Source organism: Silene latifolia, chromosome Y, assembly GCF_048544455.1.
Source record: "Silene latifolia isolate original U9 population chromosome Y, ASM4854445v1, whole genome shotgun sequence".
Taxonomy (NCBI): domain Eukaryota; kingdom Viridiplantae; phylum Streptophyta; class Magnoliopsida; order Caryophyllales; family Caryophyllaceae; genus Silene; species Silene latifolia.
Window position 1 is genome coordinate 144,018,935 of NC_133538.1, and position 7,892 is coordinate 144,026,826.

The 7,892-nt window shown below is 43.5% G+C and overlaps 1 non-coding gene across 1 annotated transcript; it reads right to left on the minus strand.

Moving 5' to 3' along the window:
- Positions 1-2,905: 2,905 nt before the first annotated feature.
- On the minus strand, positions 2,906-3,011 carry LOC141636365 (small nucleolar RNA R71). The gene has a single exon (XR_012540983.1). It is a non-coding gene; the product is annotated as a small nucleolar RNA R71 (small nucleolar RNA).
- Between the last annotated feature and the right edge of the window lie 4,881 nt (positions 3,012-7,892).

Consider the following 7,892-nt stretch of genomic DNA (forward strand, 5'->3'; position numbering starts at 1 on the left):
TTTATTGGTATCCTTCTAGGCTTAGTAGTTTGAAGAAATTGCATCTATGAAGGAGTGTGTACCCTTGAATTGCTTACCTTGTAGATAATTTCCGCCACTTAGATGAGGAAAGTGGCTATTCTTTTGTAGATGCATCCATTATTTGTTTTTGTGTGCTTAATGTTTGGATGTGTCGCCATTTTGGCAAGACCCACCTTGCCTTGCAAGAAGGCATCCTACCTCATGGTTGTCTTTTTGTGAGTTGAAGGGGCGGAGTGAGACCCGCTAATTGTCTCATATCGGCTATGTTATTAGGTTAATTTAAATAATGGTCCTAGTCTTTGTCATCTCTTTACTCGGGATGAGCAAAGGTTCGGTTTGGGGATATTTGATATGACCATAATTAGAGCATATTTAGTCCCCGAATTAGCCTTGTTCCCATGCTTTTTAGTGCATATTTGGGTCATTTATTGTCTTTAGTTCTTTGTTTTGCATATTCTTTGAGGTTTTGTGTCCTTGGTAGGAAAGGAGTGCAAACCTTGCATTTTCATGGCAAAACGAGACTAAATTGATTGAATTCAATGACCAAGCATCACGGAGAGACAAGATTAGAAGGCCTTTGTACATACTATAGTAGATGGGCAATGATGAGGAAAGATCATTGCATCCCCGAGGAAATCCCCAAGGATTTTATAAAGAAAAGGGAAGAAAAGAAGAAGAAATGTGACTGTCCAGCAATCCGTGCGGATTGTCCTGAAGACGCCCGACCTCCACCTCCACAATCCAAGCGTCTTCACCACAAGACGCCCGGGCAGCAACCCCAGAAGACGCCCGTCTTCTCCCTAAGACGCTCGGGCAGAGACCCTCGAATCCGCCCGTCCCGTGCTAAAGACGCATGGATTCCAAGGCAGCACAACTTTGTCTTCTTCAAAGCTTCAAGAAAGATCCCCATCCTTCCAAAAATACCGGCGTTTCCTTAAGTAGGGACTTAATCGTCATTTAAGCCCTTAGCTGTTCTTCTTAGCAATCTTTAGTGTAGTTAATATCAATCAAAAATCTCTTCAATTTTGTAATCAACAATTAATCAAGTTTTAATACAAGTTTTATTTCCTTAATATCTCTTTTGTTCATCCTTTATTTTGGGTAATTGAAGATTAATTGGGTTATTATTGTGAGATTGACAACCTCTCAATCAAGCATCAAGTACTTCTTTTATTCTTTGCTTTATTATTGGAATCATTAGTAGGTATAATTCTCTTAATCCCTTTTTAATTATTGCTAATTACTTTCATTTATTCATCATGTTTCACCTTGTTGGTATGATTGACAACCTTGCTAGCATGTTCAACATGATAATGAGTGAGTAGTTCCATAGCTAGGGTTAATGTATAATTAGGGGAAACCAACATGGGGAATGATTCATGCTTAAATTAATATGCTTTCATGGTTTATTTGCTTGCTTGTTATGATCTCAACTCATGCACATGTTATGTTTGATGAAATGCGAGCCTATGAATCCTTGCATTTTTTACCCATCACCTATCTTTTCAATGAGACTTGTTAGACATAAACCACCTCGAGTCTCATTAGACCATGCATGTTGTTGAGTAGGGAAGACTAAGTCGACTTGTAGGTGTTGTACAATCTAATCGATTCGGCTCCGGGACCCAAACTTTCCTAGGATTGTAAGATATAACCCAACTCAATCCATCATAATAATAATTGCTTGCTTATAATTTGAGAACATGTTTGTATGATCAATTCCCATGAATCCGCTATGACCCCATGATACCCTAGTGCTTTTTATCAATTGTTTACAACCCTTTTTAATTCATCTTGCTTGTTTACTTTCATTGCTATTTAGTTTAGTGACCTTCTACATCAACCCAAATTGTGACACCCCTAAGACACCGCTAGTTGCAATAGAAATCTCATCTCAATTCCCGTCTCTTGGGATCCGACCTTTACTTGCCTCTTTACTAATTGTAGAGTTGTTTGTGAAGTTATAAATTGTGTTTTGGTCTAGGTGCTCCTAACGACAAGTTACCGAAAAGATTTAGCCCGACCAACCTTTAGTTTAGAAAACCAATTTAAACAACCCCCCCTATTTGTGACCAAATAGACGGACTTTTATAGATATCTTGCCTCCCTGAGGAGATCGACCTGACTTCCCTAGCTATATAGTTAGTTTAGTTAGTTTATTTTTGATAGGTACACGACAGCCCTGTAAAATTTTGGCGCCGTTGCCGGGGAGGCAATTGATCTATCTGTTTTTGTTTCGTTTATTTTATCCGTCTCAGGGAATTTTTATTCCTTGAGGCATTTCTTATTCATTTTCTTTCAGTGTTGTGTATGCCCAGGTCAGGCAGGTTTGAGTTAGTTGCGGTGATTCGAGCCGAGAGACTATTCGGGCATAGACTCGTCCGCAAAGAGAATCACGAAAGGAAGCCTTGAGTACTTTCGAACGAGCTTCAAACATTTCCTTTTTACTGAAGTAAAAATCCATCTTTTGAAGAAGATACTTCTAGTTCTGTAACCCAACCAGTAAAGATGCCTAACATTGCTAGTCACTCGGAGCCTAAAGCAGCTTCAATTCCAAAGGGTTTCAATCTCCAGACTGAGGATGGGAATACATTTGACATTCGTCCTTCCTATATCAATCTGGTGGAGAGAAATCTCTGTAGAGGTGTGGCAGGTGAAGACCCGAGGAAGCACATTGAGGTTTTTACGGACTACTTTTCTACTATCCCCGCCACAAAGGGGGTAACTAAAGACAAGATTAAGGAGGTTCTGTTTCCTTTTTCTTTGACTGACTCAGCTAGGGAGTGGCTGACTGATTTGGACCGCGCGGCCGCAGGGATTACCAACTAGGAGACCTTTGCTCTTGCTTTTTACAAGAGATATTTCCCTCCACAGCGCACCAATTAGCTGAGGGAAATGATCACAAGTTTTAAGCAGGCACCTGATGAAACTTTATATGAAGCGTGGTCCCGTTTCAAGAAGTTGGTGAGGTCTATTCCTCACCATGGTTTTGATCCGTGGTTTCTGTCTAACCAGTTCTACAATGGGCTATAGGATGATTACAGAGCCATACTTGATGCGTCATCTAACGGAATATTCCAAGAGAACACTGACTATGATAAGGTATGAGCCCTTATTGAAGAGATGGCGAATCACTGTGCTGAGTATGGAAACTCGAGGGATGGTATTAGAACAGTTCATGCAGTTGATAAGCAAGTTGTGGCTCAGCTGAAAGCCATGAATGCTAGGTTAGATAAGTTGGAGTTGCATTCTGCTGGGGAGCCTCAGACGGTCCATATGCTTACTAGAGAGGAGACCGTCACATGTTAGAGGTGTGGTAGCAACGACGGCCATACTCTTGTTGGTTGTCTTACAGAGAAGAAACAGGTCCTTGCCTTTCAACAATATAGGCAAGGAGGGGGTTCCTATTATAAAAACCAAGGGGCAGTCCATCCCAATCTGAGGTGGACAAGTCAAAATGTGCTCAATCCTACCCCTCCCCCGCACCAGAAGCAACCGTATGTTCCTCCACAGAAGAATCAACAAGGCTTTCAGAAGCATCCTTCCTTCCCTCCTCCCAATCATGGTGCATCATCTTCTGGAGGGGTGAGTGAGATAGGTGAGCTAAAGACGATGTTGCAATCTTTTACTAAGTAGTGGCAGCTGAGTGATCAAGAGAAATATGCATCCATCAAGGCACTTGAAACTCAAGTTGCCCAGTTAGACGCGAACCAGTCCACAAGGAAACCGGGTCATTTACCGTCACAAGCTGACAAAAATCGACATGAAACGGTAAATTTAATCATTTTGAGAAGCGGTCGTTCATATGAGGGACCGAAAGTGTTGAAATCAGACCCGTGGAAGGTTATAACTGCTGATGAACAGTGTTCTAGTGAAGAAAAGGAGCTGACGGCAAAGAAAGTGCTTGATCGACTAGCTTCTGGGGGTCGATCGAGTAAAAATGCTGAAGAAAGTACTCGATCGAGTGGAATTTCTACTCGATCGAGTGAACAGGAAAAAGGAACTGCTCGATCGAGTGAAATTTCTGCTCGATCGAGTGACTCTGTTGAAGAAACTACTCGATAGAATGGGATTTTTGGTCGATCGAGTTGTATGGATAAAGGATAGCTTGATCGAGAGCCTGCTAGTGCTCGATCAAGTGAGAAATCACCTGAAAGACCTCGTTCGAGAGGAAAGAAACGTCTGAAGGAGTTGGAGCTTGATCCGGCTGACACGTTGGAAGAGAGGAACAAGGGACTCGAGATACCCATCACGGTTCCCTTCCCGAGGCGTTTGCAAAGTACTAAAGCTAATCAACAATTCGGCAAATTTGCCGAAATCTTGAGAAGCTTGCAGGTCACTGTGCCATTCACCGAACTGCTGACACAGGTACCCACTTACCTTAAATTTATGAAAGAAATTTTATCGCGTAAGAGGCACATTAATGATCATGAGAAGGTAGCTTGGACCGAGGTAGGGACGGCCCTAGTTCAGAATAAGTTACCTCCCAAACATTCAGACCCGGGTAGTTTTTCGATTCCATGTCATATTGGTACCCACTTCATTGATAACGCGTTATGCGATCTTGGCCCTAGCGTGAGTGTCTTACCATTATCTCTGGCTAAGAGACTTGGTTTGACAAAGTTTAGTTGCACAAACATGACTGTTCAAATGGCCGACCGTAGCATATCATGACCACTAGGTATAATAGAAGACATACCTGTTAAGATTGGGAGGTTCTTTATTCCCGATGACTTTGTTGTACTTGACATCCCCGAAGATGCCCATATCCCTATTATTTTAGGTAGGCCATTTTTGTTTACTGCCCGTGTAGTAATAGACGTCGGGGACAAGACATTGACCTTTCAGGTTGGGGACGAGGAATTGATATTCCATCAGTCTAAGTTCCGGAGGGCTCCCATGCAAGCTCAGCCTTGCAATGCCCTGTCTTCTATTGACCCTATTATTGACACTCCAAATGAAAATTTGGAGCATTGTGCTGCTATTTTGAGCCCTCCGCCTCAGGTTGAGAGCAAAAAGGAGGAAAGTTCGTCTGTTTTCCTTGCTGCAGGTACAAATGAAAATAATGCATGAGCTGTCAAGGGGTGTTGTGCAATTAATGTCAGTCAAGGTGGGAGTGACAGTGTTAAAGCCGGTGAGAAAGGAGCAAGGGTGATAAAAGTTCGCGCATATATGGATGCCAACTATTCTCCTTCTAACGATTCAAGTTCAAGCTCATGGAAGCTGATGAGGACAATCAATGTTGCTGAGATGACGTCCTCCAGTCAGGAGCCCTCCAAGGGGCTACTGAATTGCCTTGGGAAGTAAGCAGGGAAATGCCCCGTGTACCAATTTGTAAAAACAATTTTTAAATTTTTCGTTGAATTTCTTTTATTGCTTTTAATTAGGACAATTAGAACTTAGACAATTTTTAGCGTAGACTAGAGACTATAGACTGTTACTTTGCGTATTTGGTATTTTGGGATACTTTTGCGAGTGTTTCTATGCAGGCTTGGGGAATTTTACGCAAATTCAAAGGAAGAATGACGAATTCAAGAGCTTACACGAGGAAAAGTTCTCGATCGAGTACCTTTTGTACTCGATCGAGTGAAATGTGGTCGATCGAGTGATTCCATTTTAGTCGATCGAGTAAAGCAGAAATGGGGAGTTCTCGATCGAGTAGATTTCTACTCGATCGAATAGATGGATCCATAAAGTCCTCGATCGTGCAGTTCTAAACCACTCGATCGAGTGAAATGGGAAAGACACGCAGGGAGTCTTCTTTAACTCCTTTCTTTTCCTTTGTTATTTCATTTAACCCCCATTTTTTTCGACAACCCTTCCCTTTTGCGATCAAAACCCCCAAAATCCTCCATATTTCTTGCCCTTTTGCCAAATCCGTCACCTACATTGTGCTTGTTGTTGATTAATCGTCATTTGCCCTCTATTTTCCCTTTGATTTATGCTCATTTACACGGTCTATTGAGGGAATTAGGGTTCCGCGGTTTTCGATCAAAAAATCGCCTATTTTGCTTATTTCTTGTCGATTAATTGTTCTTTGTGGGTTCTATATCATCAAGTAAGTGATCCTTACTCTTCTTTATCCTTTAATCTCTTTAATTTTTGCTTCTTATGAGGATAATCAAGGATTAGGGTTTCGATTTTCTGTTTGGGTTGATGTTTTCGACTATAATTTCGATTTAATGCTTAATTTGTCTTGCTTGATGATCAATTCTCATTCCTCATTGATATTTACATGTTTAAATTCGAATTTTGCGCGACATTTGCGTTTAGGGGGTTTTTACAGTCGAAACTTTCGACTGAAAATTGGTCTGTGCTGCTGCATTATGCTTAATTCGCCTCTATTGATGCTTAATTTACCGCCATTGATACCTGCTACCCTTCTCCTATCGTTGTTTACTTGCTGTATTCGAATTTTTGAGGAAATAGTTGGGAATCTATGTGCTGAAGGTCGAATTTTTCGACTGGTTAGGGGAATTTTCATGCCGTTTTCATGCTGATTTTCATGCTGTTTAGCTGCTATTTTCTAATCAATTCCCCTGCCCTATTTATTCAGGATGGATTCTAGCTCGATGCCTTCGTCGAGCTCTTCTGCCGGTCCGTCTTTGTCTCTGTCTGAGATGGTAGTCCCTGCTGTTACTACCGTCTCCACACCGGCCATCACTTCTGTGTTCTTAGTCTCTGCTGGCGGTACAGTTTTTACACCTGCTAGCACTGCTGCTAGCCCTTTTTCGGCTGCCACTTCAGTCACAGCCACCACTACTGCTAGCACTGCTGCTAGTCTTTCTTCCTCAGTGGTGGTCACAGCAGCCACAACCTCTACTTGAGTTACGGTGAGCACACCTGTGGCGGACTCACCAGCAGTTGCAGCTGCTTTTCGGGCGGCTCTAGTTCCTCGCACCGTCACTGCACGGGCTTCTACTTTGGGTTCTAGAGGCCGGAGCCGAGGACGTGGACGTGCTCGTGCTACACCAGCTCCTACCACTTCTACTTCTGCTGCTTCTGGTGGCACGGTTATCATCCGTGGCGACAACTCCCTCGACTCCCATCCTGAGTACCCACAGGTAATTTTCGTTAACGGTGTACATCGTAAGAGGTTTTATAACCTTGTTGGCTGTGATTTTTTACCTACCCGGTTCTTAGATAAACCGGCACTTGAGAGACTCGGCTTCTACGAGTCAGTTTGTGAGCTTTTACGGGGCACGGGGATGGCCGGACTCATTACTATGAGTGGCCACACCTTTTTGGACCTGAGTCTTGAGTTCCTCAGCTCCTTCACCTTCTCCTCCGGGGCACACGTCGCTGCCCCCACTAGTTCTTCTGTGTCTTTCTGGTTGTTCAACCGGACTTTTTCGATGACTTTGGAGGAGTTTGGTAGCAAACTTGGCCTTTCCTCTACGGGCGACACTGCCGACCCTAGGAAGGGTCGTTCGTCACCTTTGGCGGACCTTGGCCCAGACCACCTTTCCCGAGCGAAAGCTCGCACAGGTCCACCTTCCCCCTGCCCGTTACTTTCTTAGACTGATGGGGAGCAAAATTTTTGGCCGAAAGGAGCCAAACAACATCAACAACAACGAGCTCTCCATCTTAGGCGGTTACCTGAACATTGACTACGAGGGTCCCTTTACCCTCAACATCGCCTATCTGACCGCCCAGTACTTCCAAGCCCAGCGGGAGAAGGTCACGAGATCTATTGCTTGCGGTGGCATGGCCACCATTCTTGCCCGTTCCCTTTTCCCTTACTGGCCTCGTGACTTGCAGTACCTCTCGGGAGAGAGGTATTTGAGCCTGGCTGCCATGCACTCTCAGCATTGGCTGACCACAGACTTCCAGACATGGAAGATAGACGGTTCCCTGTCTGTGGACTTACC